General features: G+C 47.6%; 1 long non-coding RNA gene across 1 annotated transcript in view; it reads left to right on the plus strand.

Moving 5' to 3' along the window:
• LOC121364669 overlaps nucleotides 1-20,244 on the plus strand; it is an 86,296-nt gene that overhangs the window by 65,386 nt on the left and 666 nt on the right. The window lies entirely within an intron of this gene.

Below are 20,244 nucleotides of genomic sequence, written 5' to 3' on the forward strand. Positions count from 1 at the left end.
CAGCTGTTTTCACAACACTCATATGAAAGGTCCACTTATCTCACTCCTTCCATGGTAGAAAAGGCTAAAGAAAACATTCCTGTTTGTTTGTATTGAAACTGGTATGGTTTGTGGCTTTTATGTTTTCTTGCAGGGTTTTTTGTTTTGTTGGGGTTTTTTTTATCATCTTGAACTCTTGAGCAGAAGGTAACAAAACACTCGAGGGCAGAGTCTTATCTCTTCTACATCAGTGCAAAGGTAGAACTGTCACTGACCGTGGGATTGGATTGTCTCATTTCACAGGCATACCCTCTGTTTTAAATAAATAGATTAATCCCTCTGCAAATGCACATTAATTTTCCACTCCCCTTTCTTACTCACTAAGGTATGTTGCATTATAGCTATTAGGAGTCACACAGCTCTCCTATAACAGCATTTGCATCATTATACAAGACCTTTTGTTTTTATTCTTCATAGAAACAGCTGTATCAGAGGGATAGATGTAGAGGGGTTAATTTGGCATCATGGAGCAGTGCATTGATCCCCTCAAATACAGCTTTGCTTGTATGGATCAGGGGTTGCACTGTGAAGTTTCAAAGACAGCCTGGAAATTGGGGAGATGGAGTCTGTGTGGTGCCTGCAAGCCTGGCCAGGTGGCATTGGAGCTTCTCTGGGACATGAGGGATTTGGGATACAAGCTGTGGCTCCTTGTGTCCTTTCCTTCTGATGGTGTGGTCTCCTGCTGTTCAGGAGATGTTCTCCAGCACAGCAGTGGTATTTGTCCAGCATGGAAGGGTAGTCAGGGTCTTGTTTGCTTTTGTTATTAGATTGACTGAGGGGCTGCAGACTGGGGGAAGGAAGAGCTTGGTTTCTCATGTGTGTGCTCTCAGGTGCTGGGCTGAGACTGAGCTTGTCTGGTGGGGAGGCAGAGGGGTTTATGGTGTCATTGCAAGTCTTTGTGACTCTGGTCATTAGGTAGATGCAAATCATGTGATTTTTAAATTGGCTAAAGTTGGCATGGAATAAGTGAGTCAGATGCTTCCCCCTTTGCAATGGTCTTCCTGTCTGCAGATCGGTGGCGAGCACCGAGGGCTTCACTTGCTGCTCTGCTCCAGCAGCCCCAGGTCAACTGGAAACCAAAGGCTGCATTCCTTTGATCAGTGACTAGTGAACTCAGGTATTTAAGGTAAATGTTACAGCTTTCTGGGAACTGTCACCTGAGTTGTTACATAAATGGCGTGAAATTATTGTCATGGAGCCAGTTTGGCTGACACAGGAATGTTTTCCACTTGAGTGGAGATACAAGAGAGGACCTCTCAGTGCTCCTAGATGCTGAGGAATTCAGCCTCTCAGCCTTTCTGAGACGAGGCTTTCCTGCCTGCTTTGTAAACTGTGAAAACAAAACACAGAGATGAAGAGAATTACCCGAGATCACATAGGATGCTGCTGCGCTCAAGATCAAAATCATCTTCCGTGTCCCAGTTTTCACTCCGTCTATTAATACACCACGCTATTTTTAGCCCTCTAAGTAGCCACGTTGTTTGTAATTAGCTTCACTAATAACTGCTCTTCCATACGCTGCAGGACCCACCAGCGGAGCAGCACGCTTTTCCGAGCCAAGCTAAATACAAGGGCGGCTAATAAAAGGCATCCGCATTTCCAGTTGGTTGCTGCTGAGCAGACACGTGTCCTTGTAGCTCTTGTGATCAGTCAGCTGCCTAAATACAGCTCCTGTACTTGGGTTAAGGATGAGGTGTTGCTTCTCAGGGTTTCCGGGGCGTTCCCTTGCTGACCTTTCAAGAAAGTGAAGCAGCACGGTCTGGTCTCTCCCTCTCTCCGGCGTGTGCTGAGTCAAGGCTGCTGCTTTCGAAGAGAGGTACGAAGTACCTAGAGCAGGAAATTTAATTAATGGCTGCAGACATCTTAGGTGACAGCTATATTTACACCCCAAGAGAATTACTAGTTACTGTAGGGATTGGGAGGTGCACTTGCAGCAGCTGCATGGAGCTGAGTGTCCAAGCCAGATGCAAATCCAGCAGATGACTGCCGAGATGATGTTGAGCTGCAGTTCTCTTGAATTCCACCAGTGACTGCAATTTTGCTCCATTGAAAACACAATTGCTTCACCAGTACCAGCTCAAAGCTACCTAAGCAAACAGACACACTACTAAATAGGAGGAACAGACGGTTTTCACGCATTTTCTTTTAAGAATTCAATCTCCAAACTTTCAAGCCCAAAACAAGGAACCCAAAAATGTTCTCCAGTGTGCAGAAAATGAGGAGCTGAATGACTGCAGTGCTGCATCACCTCACTGCATGCTTGCTATGTGACTTTTGCACCAGCTTTGTGTACAACAGCAGCTGTAGGGGCAGCCAAATGAGCTCCCCTTTCAGAAAACCCATGTCAGAGGGTTATTAACTCGAGAGCTGTGACCTCTTGTGACAGCGTGGCTCGCTTGCCTCCAGATCTGTGAGAACGTCACCATGTTTTGCATGTGAGGTTTTTTTTTTGCTCTCCCTCTTTGATATTAATATATTGAGATGGTTATCTTTGACTGTGCACACACATGCAGGCCAAGCTGGTTCACTGAACACTGGCACAAGCCATGTGTGCTTAAACCAGCGGTCTTTATTCAGGCAAAGCCCCTGTTGATTTTTCCTTGCTTCTGTAAATTCCAGAGCCTTGGTCCAAAGCTAGCAGTACACATTTGTTTGCCTTTGTATCGTAATACAGATGGGCAATCCTTGTAATACAGCTACATTTATTTACTGATAGAAATGTGCAGAACTGTGATAGGTTGCTATATAGGTTATTATTGATTTTGTTCTTTTTATTCCTGCAAAACCAGCTAGGCTAAATGCTTTATTAGAGCAAATAGACCTCTCTCTTTTTTTTTTTTTTTCCCACCAAAAACTGAACTGGCAAAATGGTCTTTTAATTTGTAAGAATCTCCTAATTTGGGTCTATTATTGTATCACACATGCTCTAAAGCACCAACAGGGCTAGATTACATCTGTGGCCAGTTCACTTCCTACTCAGCACTTTATTTGCATCTTGGCAGGAAGATATGACAGTCTTCCCCCCTCTTCCTTGCATATTAATTTCATATATAATTCCTGTTTAGACATTTTAAAGGCAATTTTGACCATACAGCATAACTGAAATAAAAAAGACCAGACAAAGCCCCAAACCCAAAATTAAAAAATGCTAGTAGGAAGGTCTCAGAGGAGAACCTAGAAAAACAGGAGGGTTTCTCAGAGGCAAGTGGCCTTCACAAGAGTGCTTACTGGGTCCAGTTCTCATGTTCTTCAAATAAACTCACATGGGAAGAGGTGGACAGGAAGACCTGGGATGGGAAAGCCTGGAGCAGCAAGTTGCTTGTTCAGCCCAGTACAGGTGTATCAGGGAGGAGATGGATGACCTGCTGAGACAGAAGGATGCTGATGCTTCAGGAGCAAGTGGGTCTCACCTGTTATGGTCGCAATTAGGCTGAAAATAAAAAGAAATGTTCTAATTTTGGGGGAAGATTTTTAATAAAAGTGTTGGGACTAAGGTGTTTGGTTTGTTTCTGGGTAGGATTATGTATTTGCCTGAGGTGGGTGCTTACTGAGTTCATGTTCAAGGCAGGCCCTTCTCAATGCTATTAAAAAAAAAAAAAGGGAAGAAAAATATGTATATGAAAATAAGTCTGAGGTTTCAGGAGCAACTAAGTTAGCCTGGTTTTATTTCTAAATTGCTGCCCCCCTACAGAGCTTGTGCTCTGGTGAAGGAATCAGTTTTGTTCCGAGGCTGATAAAATGAAGTGCTGAGAATGAATGTGTCAGGTTGTGGTTATGTGGCCCTTCTCACCTGGTGTGAGTGTGCCCATGCCACAGGGGTTGGTTCCACTGTCTTTTCCCTTTCAAACCGATTCCATCCCTGCTGTTGGTGCCTGGGTGCACATGATTTTGCAGCACTGCAACACTGACTTGAACAAAATTTAACCCAGAGAAAAAAAACGCAGTCTAGCTTGTTCTTGATTGTGTCAGTTCCTGCACTTGTCTGACAAGAGCCTTTGTCCCCAGGGCAGGTAGGGAAAACAGAGGTCACCCTGAGCAGTGCTGAGCTGCAGTGTGAAATGCTCAGCAGTGGGTCCCCAGTCTGAGAGGAACGTGGACCTGTTTTAGCAGGTCCAGAGGAAGCCACAGAGATGATCAGAGGGCCGGAGCATCTCACCTTTGAGGAAAGGCTGAGAGAGCTGAGGTTGTTCAGCCTGGGGAAGAGAAGGCTCTGGGGAGACCTTAGAACCACCTGAAGGGGCTACACGAGTTCTGAAGAGGGACTTTTGAGAAGGACATGGAATGATAGGACAAGGGGCAGTAGCTTCATATTGAAAGAGGCTAGGTTTGGTTTGGACATGAGGAAAAAATTTTTTTTATGATGAGGGTGGTGAGATGGTGTAACAGTTTGTCCACAGAAGTTACAGATACCCATGCCTGGAAGTGTTCAAGACCAGGTTGATTGAGGCTTTAAGCAGCCTTCTCTGCTGTGCCTGGAAACTGTCCCTGCCCATGGCAGTTGATTTGGACAAGATGATCTTTAAGGTCAACTTCCAACCCAAACAATTTTGTGATTCTCTGAAATACTAGCCATGACAAGAGCTCTTATTTTCCAGTCCCTTCCAGGTAGGAGGAGATTAAGGTGGCCATCTCAGGCTTCAGTCTTGGGTGTGGAGGTCTTGGGGTTTGGTGGATCTGTGTTGGTTCCCACGGCCATGCCCTTGTGCCTCTCCCCACTTGCGGGCAAGCTGACAGAAGCATTGTGCCCACCCTGGGATCCCCTGCCCACAAAGCCTCACAGCTGGGCTGCAAGAGCAGCAAATGGGCTCTTCTGTTCTGGCAGGAGGCTGCACGGCAGCCTGTGTGAAACACTTTAGTGGCTCTGAGATATCAGCACAGGGTGATTCATACATGGGGTTTTCTCTCACTTTCTGGCATGTGAAGTTGGGGAGGTGTTTGGAATTTTCTCCCCTCACAGCCCCCGCTGCCCAGCTCCCCTCTGAAATCTCTCTGAGACACCCATACCCCCCTGGGAGACCCTTGGGGTATTTCCTCCACCTCCACCAGCAGCGATTTCTCGGTGAGAAAATTCTCTGAGGCTTGGCCTCAGCTCCCGTGGCTCACCAGAGTCTGCAAGACTCAGGCAGGCAGCGAACACAAAGGTTGCATATGGCTGGGTGCAAATGAGCCAGTGTGGTCATTCAGGGTTGATTTCCTCAAACAGACTTGAAAGGAGGCGTCTTTATCTTTTCCTGTCATTATTTTCACAACTAAATTATTTGCAATTTAGTTGTCCTTTAGTCAAAACAGGGGGAGGTGGGGAAGCATCCCCAGTGTTTAGGATTGTTTTGCACCCAGTGCGTGGCTGTGTTTGGGTTTCCCTAGTGTTGGGGATGTTAAAGACCCTGACCTCAAGCAACTCTTCCTGAGCACTGTGTCCTCACTTGGACAATCACTCACTGCCAAGCAGGGAAGTGATGAGCACAAACCCCCAGGCTGACAGGTCTGTACATTGGAGTCCCAGCCCCAAAAGCTGTGTCATGCACAGCCCCTGCCATGGGTGTTGGCTGAAGCATCCACCAGCAGGAAGGGTCACACTGTGGTTGATTTAGTGGTACTTCACTCATACAGACCCTAATGTTTGTCTTTGAGCTCCTGGTGTGCATGTTTCATCCAATGACCCCCAAACTACCTTTCCCTCTGCCACTTTGGGTGCTGTCTTGCTGACCAGATACCATGCCCTACATTTTATTTCTCTGATAGCATGTTCTGATAGGGTTTTTTTCTTCCTTTTTGTTTTCTTCACAGATTTATCTGGAAAGTGTGACTGACAGGAGCAGCTTACTCACCATTAGATAAGTATTGCAGATGACTCATGCTGGAGTATTGATAGCTGTGCTGCTGAGATGGATATGCTGTTTTATAACAGCTGTAGTGTGATGCCAAGAGCCAGGAACCTTAATTTCACTATCCATGCTTTTCTGTGAACCTGCTTTGGGTCTCTGGCAGCTTTTCTCCTTGGTTTGTCCATCTAAAGGGTTCACACAGAGGGGAGGTTTTGCTTCCCTCAGTGGGGTACAGGGTATGGGGCAGCTCATGTCACCTTGAAATGAAAGCTACTGTTGAAAGGCTGCAGCTTTTATAGCTGTTCTCCAGGACATGCAATATTTGTCTTTTTAATAGATGCCATTAGTGACTCTGCTCGATACTTTGGGTTTTTTTGTTTTGTTTGTGTTTTTCCAGAGCCATCGTACCCCTTCTTCAGCAGAACAAACCAGAAGGTGTAGAAACAGGTAAGGCAGCTGCTGTTGCAGCATGTTACTTTTGAATCATTAAGGGAAAAATACTGCAGTAAAGTGCAAAAAAAAACCCTGTTGACTCAATGGCAAGTGAGAGTTTTACCCAGTGTACTCAGCTCCATGAGAGGCCCTGAAATTACTACATTCAGGGACAAATTTGCAGGCTACTTGAGAGCATGTGTCTGAACCTCCCTCTGCTTCCAAAACCACTGGCCTCAAGGCTGTGTGAGCAATAGGCGATGAGATTGAAGAAGTGATGAGCAATAGAAAGGAGCCTGCTCTTGGGGGAGATGCAAAAGGAGCTGAGCTGTGAAGGTGGGGGATATGTACAGGATGGCAGGAGCTGCTGGGGAGGTGTTAACCCACATGGGATGGCAGGGGACTGTGGTGGCTTTAGCTTGGATGGGTGTAAAGGGCCATAGAGCAATGAGGGAAATTTGGAGATGAAAGGAGAAATTTTTCAAGGGAGCATTGCAGCAAAAGCTGTGCTGCCAGTGAGCACGTGGGCTCTGCCTGATGTACCTACCTGTGTGTGGCTGGTGTCACTGGGGATGGCTGGGACCCCACCTGTGCCACGCTCTTGGTTCACACCATTCTTAAACTGCCAAGGATGTTTGGTTTCCATGAAGATGCTGGGCCACAACTGAGGATCTGTGGCTTGAGCAGTGTGTCCCTTTCAGCAGCAGGAGCCTGGGACAGGACCTTCCAGTGGGGCAGTGGAGGCACGTCAGATGCTGCACCTGATTTCTCAGCAAACATGAACCAGAGCCCAGGAAGAAAAATCTAGCTTGAGGATCTGTGCTGTGTCCCAGCAGCATGATTTGGGCTCAGCATTTACGGTGAGAGTGGTGAGACACTGGAGCTCTCAGAGAAACTGTGGATGCTCCCTGTGGAACACTTCCATCCCTGGAAGTTTTCAAGGTTAGGCTGGACAGAGCTCTAATCATCCTGATCTAGTGAGAGATGGCCCATAGCAAGGGGGTTGGACTGGATCATCCTTGAAGGTCCCTTACAACCCAACCCATTTGGTGGTTCTGTGATTTTGATACTTTGCTACATTCATTGGAGCTTGTGCTCTTCAGGCTGTAACAGACCTTTGCTGGGTCCTGATCATGTGTAAAATAAAAAAAATAACTTACTGCATCTGGCTCCAGCAGAAACCCCTGCATGATGGCTTTGTAGCATAGTCTCAGTTAGGTTCCTGCCTTCTAGAGTAGAAAATGCCTTTAAGGTCTCCTCTGTTTAGGCTCTGCATCAAAGATATTCACATGCTATGAAACTGCCTCAAGAGTAAATTTTTTTTGAGTGATAATCTGATGTTGCTCTTGGTAGAAGGGATGGGATTTTGGCATTTGGGGATTGTGTAGCATCAGTTAGTGAATGCAAGGGCCAGGTCATCAGGAATTTTATCAGCAGCTTCTTCCACTTTGGCCATGTCATCCCACACTGACATGTCTAAAAAAGCCCCACAATTCTGACGAATGCTCTTAACCATCACTTGGTGGAAATATTTTTGGGGTAGAGAAATGAGAACACTTGTCCCTGCCCCATTCACCTTGCATCACTGGGGTCAGGATGGCAGCTCAGAGGCAGGATCTGTGCTTCCCCCGTGGGTGGTCTCAGCTATACATATTCAAATCGGGCACCCAGGCATGTCACCTCAGTGCAGCACGGACTGAGAGAGGCACAGGGGCTTTCCAGCCCTTCAGGCCATTATTAGTAAGAGGATTTGCGTGTGGTGTGTCTTTTGGTTCAAGCTGTGAACTGCCACTAGGCTCTAAAAACTGCTGGTGAGCCTTGGTAATAGTGTTGCAAAAAGTTTCCGAGAAGCATAATAACTTCCCTAAATATATATATTTTTAATGTCTAAAGATGTTTGGGCGTTTGTTCATGCTGAAAGTTTGCTGACCCCAGTAGAGCGGATTTGTACTCTTGCCATCATTTGGGAAGCTCAGGCAGGTAGTAGATAAGGATAAGGAAGTGGTTGTTGGGGTTTTGCTTCTGTCTCTGTCAGTTTGGGATGGTGGATTTGGGGTCATATTTGAGGGTTTGGTGAGTTGGTAGAACAATTTATAGCAACATGAATGGCCTGTATGGTAACTTCAAGATTGTGCCAGCTAAGCAACTAGATCAGGGATTACAGATCCCAGGGCACCTGAAGTCCAAATAGGTTTTTAAATCACACAGGTCATTTTAAAAGAGATAATTAAGTTTCTGAGTTCCTCAGTAGTGCCTACAAATGTTCCTGCAAATGGCTCATGAAGCACTTTCAGTCTATAACTTCTGCCAGAGGAAAATGTGCTATTAGGTGGAAATTAGCTGCCCATGTGGCATTTTCTGTCTTGGAGTCTCAGGGAGTTTTACTGAGATGTGTTAATACAGCTGTGCTGAAGGTACTACTCATCTGCACGCTCTGATAACCATCCTCATGTGAAATGAATCCCTGTGGAGCTGTTTGAGATCTTGCTGCTCCTAGTTCCCAACCTACCTGTTTGCCAAAAGCTGCTGCCCACAGAGGCAGGGCTGAGGATGAGCTAATGTGCATCTGCACCTTATCCCTTGTTCTCTGTGAGCACAAACCCATCTTTGCTTACTGGGGGAACTGGAGCACCAGGTGGGAAGCTGAAATGGAGCATATCTATTCTGCCTCCCCTTACTGGGGCAGTGGGGGATTAAGGGCTGGAAGTGCTCTGAGGCAGAGGCAGTGACATGTCAGGTGCTCAAGTTAGGCTTTGAGAGCAGTTTTCCCTCTGGAAGTGTTTGCTTTTTTGCACTTGACTGGTTGGCAAGGTGGGAGTCATCACCCCCCCATGCAGGTCAGCAGTGCAGCTTTTGGTTTATGCTGCAGCCAGGGGCGATCTAGTCAACATTGTCCATAGGGTTTAAGGTGTGATGGACCCCTGATGAATGGGACAAATTGCACCTTCATCTTCCTTGGCTGTGTGGCAGATTCTTCATCACCTGCAAAAGCACCCCGTGCCGACTTGTTTGGATGCAGGTGCCAAGGCTGTAAACACCTTTCTTTGATGAGATGTGGCGTGCCCCGGCCAGCTCACTCTGACTAGATACAGTATTTCAGATGGCTCTAGGGTGAGTGAGATGAGTCCTACACCTGCTGCAGCAGTGCTCATGCCCTGGGCTGTGGTGGGCTGTCTGGGGAGAGAGGGGGTGTTAAAGCAAGTTTAGGGGGTCCTTCTTGCAGCAAGTCTGACTTCCCATCCTTTTCTGAAGAAGATGGTGGTCAGATCAAGGCCAGCTTGGAGAAGGGAAAACTCCTGTAGGTCACTTGCAATTTGGCAGTGGCTGTGTCACCCACAGTTTGTGCACCCACTGCATCTGTGACCTGTGGATGTGATGGGAAGGCAAAGTAGGACTTGAGGGCACAAGAACAGTGTGGAATCTTTTCAGGAGTAGTGTTGTTTGAGACAGTACAGGGACAGTAAATACTGTCCTTTTCCGCAAAGATTCAATTAGTTTTGTGGCAAAGGTTGCTTTCTGTCTTGGCTCAAGGATTTCATAATTTTAACACTTGCCTTCTGGAGGTCCACAGGCCACATGAGCATGGGGAGCACGGGCTGATGGGCACTTGGTGAGCATTCTTACTTACACTGTTCCACAGGGATAGTTCTGCCATTGAGCTCTGGCTGTGTCTCTTTCCAGCTCCCAGCACTTTCTCCCCTTTAGATGATCCCGGGTGCAGGTGTATGGGGCTGGCTCTGCCATCTGCACTGGTTATGGTGGCAGCAGATTTCCCCCCTGCAAAGGGGGTTTTCCCTGGCTGCTGCAAAGCTTGAGCAGGGAGCTGTTCCAGCTGACCCTGCTACTGCAGCAGATCTATAGATGTACTATGAACAAGGAGGAGGGGAAGCACCTGGAGACACATCTGCATTGGACCATGTCACACAGCTGTCCTAAGTGGGCAGCCCAGCCCATCGGTCTGCGCAGTGCCAGTGTCCTGCCTGTCAGACCTCACCAGCCTGGCTGCCTGTTCCAGGCAGTGTCAGCCTGTGCAAGAGACTGGTGCTTGTTTGGTGTTGTGTCTTAAAGCCTTGATTGCTACCAGATCACTACCCTGAGCCTCCCCCAGCTTCATTTTTCTCTTTGCATTTGGATTTGCAGCCTCAACTGAGTGAAAACACTCAAGCTAAACCCTGTGCCCCAACGGCTGCTCATCTGAAAGTGCGGAGCCAGCTCGCAGCAGCTGCTAAAATAGCAGAACTGAAGTGGGGAATGAAAAGTGAGATGGTGATTAAGACCCAATTTCCTGTCGTGGCCCCGCAGTGTTCCTGCCTGCAGTGGAGACATTGGCAGCAGTGGTGTGAAATGTCTCAGCCTTCTGCCTCGGGCTGGCTGAGCACTCGCACTGCCCTGTGCTGCTCGCTCTTCTCAGTGCTTTGTGGATGTTGGTTTGGCTGAGCTTAAGGGGACGATGAGGATCCTTTTTAGGAAGAGGGGAAGGGTAGGGAGTCTCTGCAGACCTGGTCCTGGCTGAGATGGAGTTGGAAGCAGTTGTGGTGAGACCCAGGCCAGCCCTGAAACAGGCTGATGTTAGTTGCTTTGTGTTACCTGGAAGACATGAAAGAGTGCACTGGATTTGGGAACACTGGTCTTCTGGATCATTTTTTCCTATCTCTGCCAGTAATTTTTCTTGGACTCACCATTTAGGACTGGGAGAGAAGAAAATGCAAGAAGGAGAAGTTGCTGCTAAAGGGATGATGAAGCTCCAAGCTGATGCTGTTTGTTCCAAGGGCACATGGATTGTTCACCTGTCCTACTGCTTGGTCCCTCATGTACCTAAATGTTGCAAAAGAGCAAATGCATTAATTTATCTTTTTGGACTTCTTGCATCAGAAGTTCATTCAAGAGAAAACATGAAAAATTGAGTGCAAAGATGATGCTGAGCTGATAGCTCTTCCTCTAAGGACACTGTTCCACTTGCACTTACTAATGTGCTCTATGTGTATGAGTATCAAAGCCAGCTTCTGGTTTCATTCTCACCCTGGAAGTGCAAATCACTGCTCTCCTGTCTGCTCCAACAGCTCCTAGGTCTGTGTTGTAGAACCTGATGTGTTTCAGCAGTCCACACCACATCACTGTAAACTGTATCCTTACTGACGGGAGCAGTAATGTGCAGCACAGAGATAGGACTTTTTTACACTTCTTCATCCTTTGAAGAAAGCCTGTTGCAAAACCCACTGCAAAGAGCCCAAAACCCCATAGGCCATGGTGTTTGCTCTGTGCTTAGTGGTTATCCCATTTCTTCCTGTTTGAAAGTCAGAGCAGCTCCCATCACCCACCCCTCTTAAACCCACTAGAATTTCTCACTGACTTTTACTCTGCAAAGGTGAATGACTGCTTAATTGGGCAGCATGAGCAACCACTGCTTGAAACTCTTGGCTTTTGCTCTTCCTGGCTTCTCTTGGGGTCACCTGGATCTCCTCCAAGGCTTCTCCTCCAAGGCTGCCCCTTCCTCTGCATTCATGCAGCACCCGGTGTGACTGGCATGGCCGGGAAGGCGTCTGTTGTATGAGGTCACATAACTGCCCTGCTGAAATCTGATCAGTTTGAAGGAATTGTAAATAGAAATGTAAATGTATTTTTCACAGAGCAAGTAGTCAGCCCATGGGAGAGACTCACAGACAGTGAGGGAAGCTGTTGGGGAAGATGTGCTGTTTCACAGCAGTCAAGGCAATTGCCCTAAATTGGTATCCTCTAGTGCCACTACTTTCCTCCAGCCCGGGAGTACTCCTCTGCTGCTGTGCAGCCTGTGCATGCATGGCCGACATGCAAAAGGCAAGGAAGGGGTGAGAGGGGACTGTTGATCCTGAGCCTGGCAGAGCATCACACATCATCTTTCCTGTGTGAGGAGAGGAGTACTCCTCTACTGCTGTGCAGCCTGGGGCATGCATGGCCGACATGCAAAAGGCAAGGAAGGGGTGAGAGGGGACTGTTGATCCTGAGCCTGGCAGAGCATCACACATCATCTTTCCTGTGTGAGGAGAGCAGCTTTTTTGTAGAGAAAGGCTACCTGTGCTCACGAAGACACTTGTGTGACATCCTTTGCCACGGGGGAGAGGGATGTTTTATACTCCTCTGGTGTCTTTCATACCAGAGGAGTTCAAAGTGCTTTTAAGACTATTTTCATAGTCCTGAGGAAGGGATGAGCAGTAGGTTTTGCATGAAATGTCCTTTCCTGCCGGGAGAACAGCACCCAACTGCGGCAGCTGCAGTGCTGGGAGCCAGAGCTTTTCCAACATACTGACTTCTGCTTGCCAGCAAAGCAGCCCCACAGCACAGTGTCATTTCAGGAGTCTGGAGGAAGAGCTACCCAGAATTGTTTTGAGTAGTTCAGGAGCTATTTTGAAGAAGAATGGATTCAAGGAGAGGAAATAGTGCAGACATGGAAGGTAAACAGCTGCATTTTGAGCAGGCAGGACAAGTATGGCGTTGAGGTGATAGCAGGGAACAGACTGCAGATTACTTTCTGTGCATAATGCCACCATACAGATACAAAACACTTCCCTCTTTGACAGAGAGGTCTTTCATATCAGTCTATGGAGGAAACAATGCTTGGTTGAAAGAAACTGCATAGGCTTAATCTGGTGACACCTGGCATATTCCCTAGTCCTGGTTCCCCAGGCCAGCAAAGCTATAGAAAACATGAAGAATATGGAAAACCAATAAACTTTCTCGTAGGATCCAAGCCAGAAGAGTGTTCTTCTGGATGATCCAAATGTCCTTAACTAAATCCTGCAACTGAGAATGACAGTTTTGTTGGCATCTGTTAGTCACAACACAGAAAGACAGCAGGTTGTGTTACATTCTGACTTCCAGGTGATGGTCACAGGGCAGGGAGGCCATGGCAGAAGCAGAAAATTTGGTGGAAGAGGAAGGATCTAATGTAGAGACATGAGCGATTGGACAGGATGATCCCAGTGTCCATGTCAGTCTGTGGAAGTGGACTGGTGTGGGCAGCTCACCAGTGTGTCCTGATGTCACTGAGGATGGCGTGCAAATGGCAGCTCCTCATGCTGTGGTCTTTGTCTAGAGCTCTGTAGCCATCCACTAGTCTGTCTTGGATGGCTTCTCCAGTGTGATCCCATGTTCATGACCACATCTGCCAGGCAGTGCTGGCATATGGTGTAAGTCAGGAACGGCATGGGAGAGCAACCGGAGATGACCCTGGCTGGCATGAACCATTTCCAGTGGTCTCCCTGCTGCTTTCTGGCTTTGCTCAGTCTGGTGGTGGAAGATGTGCTCCCACTTTGCAGTATGTCCATCCCAGCCCAGGTCTGGACCCCAGGCTGCAGGTCACACTTTGATGTGCCTGCCCTTTGCCAGCTATGCCAGCTTGGCTCACTTGCCAAGTCCACGTTCAGCATGGCAAGTGCCAGCAGCAGAGCCAGAGGATTCCCAGGGTGTGTTGGATTCTGTTTGCAAAGCCTGCAAGGAGATGGAAAAGGTCATTTTGTCTGGGGGAGGGGAAGAGGAAAGAGGCATAAGGAATGATGCCATGTGGATTTGTTTCATTCCCTTGAGGAAAACAAAGCGTCTTTGCAACAACTTGATGATCCTGGAGATGTTTTTCAACCTTAATGATTCTGTGATTCTGTGACAGGAGAGCAGTATGGAAATAAAAACTGAGATAAGGAAGAGACAAAAAAACTGAGAGAAAGAAAGAGATAAAAACTGCCTCGCTCCTTAGCAACCTTCTCTTGCGTCTTACCTCGCTGGATCTCTTTACTACCAACAGTAGGGAATAAAAAGGCAGAAAAAAAAATAAAAGCCATGAGATGAGTTTTGAATGGATGCCAAGGTTGATTTAATTAGATGTATTGAATTTGTTAACTTCTGAACGATGTGGCTGTCACACAGCACAAGTGACGAGCTGCGAGCGGCGACGGCAGCGTGGCACCGACCTGCCAAAAGGCTCAGCAAAGCAGAAGGATTGACCTACTTCCCTCGGCTCCATGGAGAGCACAGGCGACTGCCCTCCTCTTGCTGTTGCCATGCTCCTGGAGGGCTGTGCATCCCTCTGTGCAGGGGAGAGCTCACCAGACCAGCATTGCCCATCATCTCCAGTACAATCCCGGGCTTGGGTAAATCTCCGTGTACCCTTGGGAGGCAGATTGCTCAAAGCGAGGGCTCCTGCTTTGTGTGCTGACTTCTGTCTTCTGGCTGACACTGATTTTCAGCTTCTCTCATCTAGTGCACCCTTAAAAAAATACCAGTGTTCTCTGATAATGGGCCTAAATGCTGTTGCAGCTGATAAGGGTGATAAAATCACTCATGCACACTGCCATGGCAACCTACGGCTCTTCGGTCTTGATGTGTGTCTGCTCTTTGGTGTGAGCGTGGATGTGTGGGTTTGTTTGAGATTCGGCCTGGGAATCACCTGAATCTGGAGGATTTGTTTCCTGTTAGGAGCTCTGACATGGATGTGGAGCCACTGAATGGCTCCTTGTCTTGCTGGCCACCCTTAGCGTGGAGCAGAGCATGCTTCCCCTTGTACCTTGCTGGAGCCCTGGCAGTGCAAATTGCATCTTGAAAGATTTGTCAGTGCTGGGAAGGAGGCTTCTGAAAGAGAAATTTGTTTCCAAATGAATTCTGTAATGGTTATCAAGAGGAACTGCTGTGTGTCTGCTTCCAGGTCTGCCATCGTGCAATGCACGTGTAGATCCAGAGTCCTCCCTGCAGTGACCACAGGATCCCTTTGAGATCAGCGTGGTGCATCCTGGACAGGTAACATTCCAGCTAGAAAAGTCCCAACAACTGAGTGGCATTCTGATGTTCTGCCCCTGGTACCATGAGCCAAACTCCACACATTTGTTTGACAGTCTTCTCCATCTCTCCTTAGTGTAGATGCAAGAATATGTCCTGTCAAACCATGTCTGTTAAGTGGTGAAGAGAGAATGTGGATCTCCTAAGCTTCCAGCACTGAAGTGGTGCTATTGTGATAGGGGGTGTTTGCCAAGATGTTTGGAGCTCAAAGACACCGATAGAAATATTTGTGAAGTGCACAAGTATAGAAGTGCTGCATGAAACCATGGTCTGGGTTGTGCTGAATGAGATGCTGATGTGTAAGGGAAGCTTAGGCACGCCATCAGCCTCCTCTGATTATTGTCAGTATTGAGCCTGGATTGGTAATACCAGGCCAGGTGTCACCCAGTATGGTGAGGACTTGCTATTTCAGTGGGGAAATGAGATAAAGCAGCACTGGGGAAGTTGTCTGAGGTCACACAGAGAAGACAACTGGGATGTCCACCACCCAAGCTCAGGCCTTTTTCTCCTCTTGTCTCAAGTGTGGCTTTTTCTCCTGGCCCTACAACATCACTCAGCTTAAGGAGAGAAGGGTTGCTTGGATGGGGAGATGAAAGAAGAAATGTTATTTCATTGAGCAGTGTCAAGAAATTACATAGGAAGAAGAAAAAGAGGACGGGTGGAAGGAATCCAGCTGTCTTCTTCTGCAGAGAAGAAATCTCTTTGTAGCATTGAGGCTGCTTTCAGGGTTCATGATTCAGCTTTCAGGTTGGTTGTTGGTAGTTAGGATGTTTTCATTTTGACTTCATACTGTTGACAAGGCAGTAAGAGCTCTGTGAGGATGCGTATCTCTCCATCACATATGACTAATTGTATTGGGGCAGCCGTGAGCACAATAACACTTCTGTTTTCCTCCAGAACAGCTCCATTACAGACTGCCTGGTAGCTGAGCCCCAGCAAGTGTTTTTGCAGTTTTGCTGATTGTGCAGCCTAGATAACCTGTGAGAGAGCAAACATGAAAAGTGTTGAATATTCAGCTCAAAAACCAGAAAACAGACTTGTTTCGCTGCTTGTCTGAACTGAGCTTTTAACCGCGTGTTAGTGCTTTTCAGGAAAGTCATCTCGTCTGGGACACGTCATCTGGCAGCGAAGTGCTCCCATTTAGGTACAGCCATCAAGAATTCTGCAAAGGCCAGGGCTCATGGCTAGGCACTGTTGTCTTTGCAGCTCAGTTTTGTGTTTTACGTTTCCCATCTCCTTGGAGAGCAAAACTCAATCTGTACAAAACAGATGCATTTTTAAACAAGATTTGTCTTAGTCTTGCACTCAAAAAACTGTCTCCAAAAGAGCCAGTGCGTAGCAGAAGACTTTCTCCAGATGTTTGCTGCTGTTCATCCTATTTCTGCAGCAACCCAGGAGTTTTGGTGCAATGTAAGTACTGAATTTAAACTTCTTGGCATTAAACTGGTTGCCCCCTGCTCCTCAGGGTAACAGCCGTATTTTTGCATGAAAGCCACACTCTCATTCCTCAAGAAGTGTGTCGGCACAGATGAGCCTCTGACCTCAGTGTATCAGTTCACTGGTCAACAGCCCTATGCAGAAAGAGCTTTGGTGTGCAACTCTTCCTCTTGGTGAGTTTATTCTATATATGGATTACAACAGAAAGTTCTCTACAAGAGGCTATGCAAGTTTAAAGCTGCCCTTGCCTTTGATGAAATCATTGCTTGCTCCTCAAGGAGGTTTGTGATATCTAGAATCTGCATTCATAGTACGCAGGTGGGCAGTCTGTCCAGCATAGGGAGGTAGCAGAGATCTTTGTGACTCTTCTTCTGTCCCTTTTCCCTAGCAGAGAAGCCAGTTTTCCTGCCTGCAGCAAGGCACCCCTTCTGATTTAGGAGTGCAAGACTACTTCTGTCATGATGCTGTCACAAGGCCATAGTTTCTGTCTGGGTGTTAGAGGAAAACACTCCTAGTCAGTAGGAGAAGGGTGATGCACCAGGATCACCAGTCAGTGCAGACCTTCGAGGGCTTTGACTTCTCATAACAAATTCACCAAAGGTCCATTTCAGTCTGTTTCTCCACTCCTTGCTATGTTGGCTTTGTTGTTTGTTGTTGGAGGACAGGAGTTACCTAAGGAGTTCTGGGCAGCTGAATAGAGGAGCTGAGCTTGGGATGTGAACTCGGCAGCTGCAGACACCAAGGAGGAGACTGCTTACTGCTCTCCTGAAAGTGTGAGAAATCTCTGGACACAGACAGAGTGTGCATGGCATTATGATTGTGATCTGTCCTGGATGAGTGCTCTGCAGGTGCCCCTTTTAGGGACTGATGCATGTTTCTGCAGCTTTTAAAAATAAGAATTTTGCCCAATGTCCCTTGTCAACCTTGAGCATAGTTCCCGTCATTCCTGTTGGATGCCCTGCGGTGGGAAGAGCAGGCGTGCTGGCTGCCAGTCCAGGTCTAAAAATGATGTCTGTGCAAAGTCCATCCTTGTCTGGACTCCAAGGGACTGCTGTGCACAAGGCCTTCACACAGTTTCCTTAACAAGCTCCTTTTCACTTTTTCCAGGGACTTGCACTGTGCTTCATTTCAGAGTGATCTAGTGAATTAACATATTGTTGCTGCTGCCTGGGTAATTGCATGCCCGGGGTCTGCTCTGCTCCAGCACAGTCTTCCCGGCTTCCCAGACAGAAAGTATCCTTCTCCTTTGGCAAACAAAGTTGCAAAGTATTGCCCTGCAGCCTTGCTCAAAGAGTGGAGGAATGGGAGGGTGGAAAGAGGAGAGGGTGTTGCAGTGTGCTTTTATACTTGGGAAGCTGTTTCTGAAGGTATATCTGGCTTCAAGAACTTACCTATCAATGAGAAGCTGGAGATGGGGTTTTTCAGTCTTTATTTCTGTACAAAAGTACTAACTTTGACTGAAGCTGTGGTTTTCTTGCTGATTTATGCAGACATTGGTATGGGTTCAGTTACAGAAATTTAGTTTAGCACAAGTGACCATGAGGACTCAGAACTGCTTGAAATGAGCTGTCCTGGGTCACACAGGAATTTCAGCAGAAGTTGAAACTGAGTGGTCTGATACCCTCTTTGTACTGAAAATAAAACTCTTTGAATAGGTAGGTGTAAAAATGCTTGCTGGTCTCACTTCCAAGTACAAAAAAACTCACGTGTGGATAAACCCTTAGAACCTCTAAGTTCCTGTGAGACAAGACCACATCTCAAAACACTTTGGTGAGCATACTATTGAAACGGGGTGGGTTTCTTAATGCAGATGCAAATTTGCATTTTTGAAAGATGATATTTGATCAGGACTGACTTCTGGTGGGGAGCTGGCATCCCTTAAGCAACAATCTCCAAAGAGAAGTGTGGTTATGTGCAACATGTGGAGGGCAGCTTTACCTGCTAGCACAGCTTGGTTATCAAACAGATGCATTAAGAGGATGGGGAGCATCCGAACTCAGGGATAGTGGGGAGGAAGTTGATTTATGGCTCTGCCACTGACTTTCTTGGTGACCTGGGGTGAGAAGATGAGCCTCTCCTTTTCTGCCCACCCAGCACATGTGACAGTTACCTTGTAGTTTGTATGGGTCCTCCTAAAAGGCTGGAACTTGGTAGTGCTGTCTGTAAAGTCTCTTTTCATCTTCTTGTGAACATTTCCTGTCCCTTAGCAACATAGGCTATTTGGACTGAAAGGAAGACATTTTTCCAACATTCTTTTTGACACAAGGGATGGAGAGGATGATGTGACCATGTTGACAGTGTAGTTGTGTCATCCTGCACCAGAGCTGTGCAGTTTGTGGGGCAGAGGGAAGGCTTCTTGAGGCATCTCCATCCTGTGGAGTAGAGGCTGCAGCCTTGGCCAGTATATGGAGAGCCCTTTTTTGATTGACCTAGCCATGGACCTTAGGGAATCCTGCTTGTTCTGTAACTATGTGTGTGTATTTATGCACATAAGCAGGGAAGAAGGATGGACGTGTGTGTGCTGAAGATGGGACGTGGATGAAGGTTCCTTGGCCACTGGCACCCCAGCTGAGATGAACAGCTGCATGTGGGCTGCTGTGGGACTGCATGCAGGACTGGGGTTTGTTGTGTCCTGAGAGGACATGGGCACAGTGCCTAGGGGTGCCTTCTGGGCCTTCATGGTCTTGGATGTGGTCGTTTCTCTAACTCTTTCACTTGGGGGATATCATCCACCCTTTCCTCCAAAGCCTTTGCACTGGTGGCAGTTTGAAGATGGCCTGCAGGATAATACAGGCTGAGAGGCATCTTGGGTGGGTCAGCTGTGAGATCAGACTGGGCTGTTCATCACTTTGTTTGGTCAAGTCCTGCTTTTGGTGAAGTTGGCTGTGTTCCCAGTGACCTCCCTGCAGCTGCTGGGGCTGCTGCTGCATCCCTCAAAGCCATCTCTTGCCCTCGCTGAACACGCCCAGTTCCCAAGCCTCTTCTGTTTGGGCAAGTCACCACTGCTCCTCCACTGCACTTGCTCTGGTTTGTCCTTGTGTTTCTTGTACCAAAACAAAATGCAGTGTCTGGATGGGGTCTAACGAGTGCTGAGATCTCCTGGCTGTTTCTGCTCCTGCAGCCCAGTATGCTGTTGGTCTTTGCTGCAGTTTCTTTCCTAAGGTCCACTTGGCCTGTGTGGCCAACAACTGTCCCAGCCCTTGAGGAGTGGCAGAGCTGCTGGGACATGGGGCTGTGCCAAGATGATAGTTAACTATGACCTCTGTAACTGTACTTGGAAAGCCTGAGTGTTTCTCCACAGCCAGGAGGGAAGAGGAGCACAGAGGAGCCCTGGGGTGGCAAAGTCTTCTTCTCCCTGATAATGGTGTGGGCTCCCCTAGGGAGAGACACAGAGCCCACACAGATGAGGCGATGACCTGAGTTCTGCAGAAAAAAAAGCAAAGAGCTTTAGTGTTGTAACTACCACTGTCTCACTTACTCATCTGGAAAGCAAGATTTTACTCGCTGCTCTGCTTCCCGTGGGGCTGTGACTGTTGATGGCCATGGACAGCTGAGGTCCTGCAATACCAGTGCACAGGGCTGTGGCGCATACCTCACTGTGCTCACTGCTGGGCTTGAACCACGACCCCTGGAGCCATGTGCAGAGGAATAATGTGTATCCATGTATGTATACCATACTCAAACAAAATGCTGCGATTCCGTGCTGTGC

The sequence above is a fragment of the Pyrgilauda ruficollis genome, unplaced genomic scaffold (genome assembly GCF_017590135.1).
Source record: "Pyrgilauda ruficollis isolate IOZ18807 unplaced genomic scaffold, ASM1759013v1 scaffold87, whole genome shotgun sequence".
NCBI classification, from domain to species: domain Eukaryota; kingdom Metazoa; phylum Chordata; class Aves; order Passeriformes; family Passeridae; genus Pyrgilauda; species Pyrgilauda ruficollis.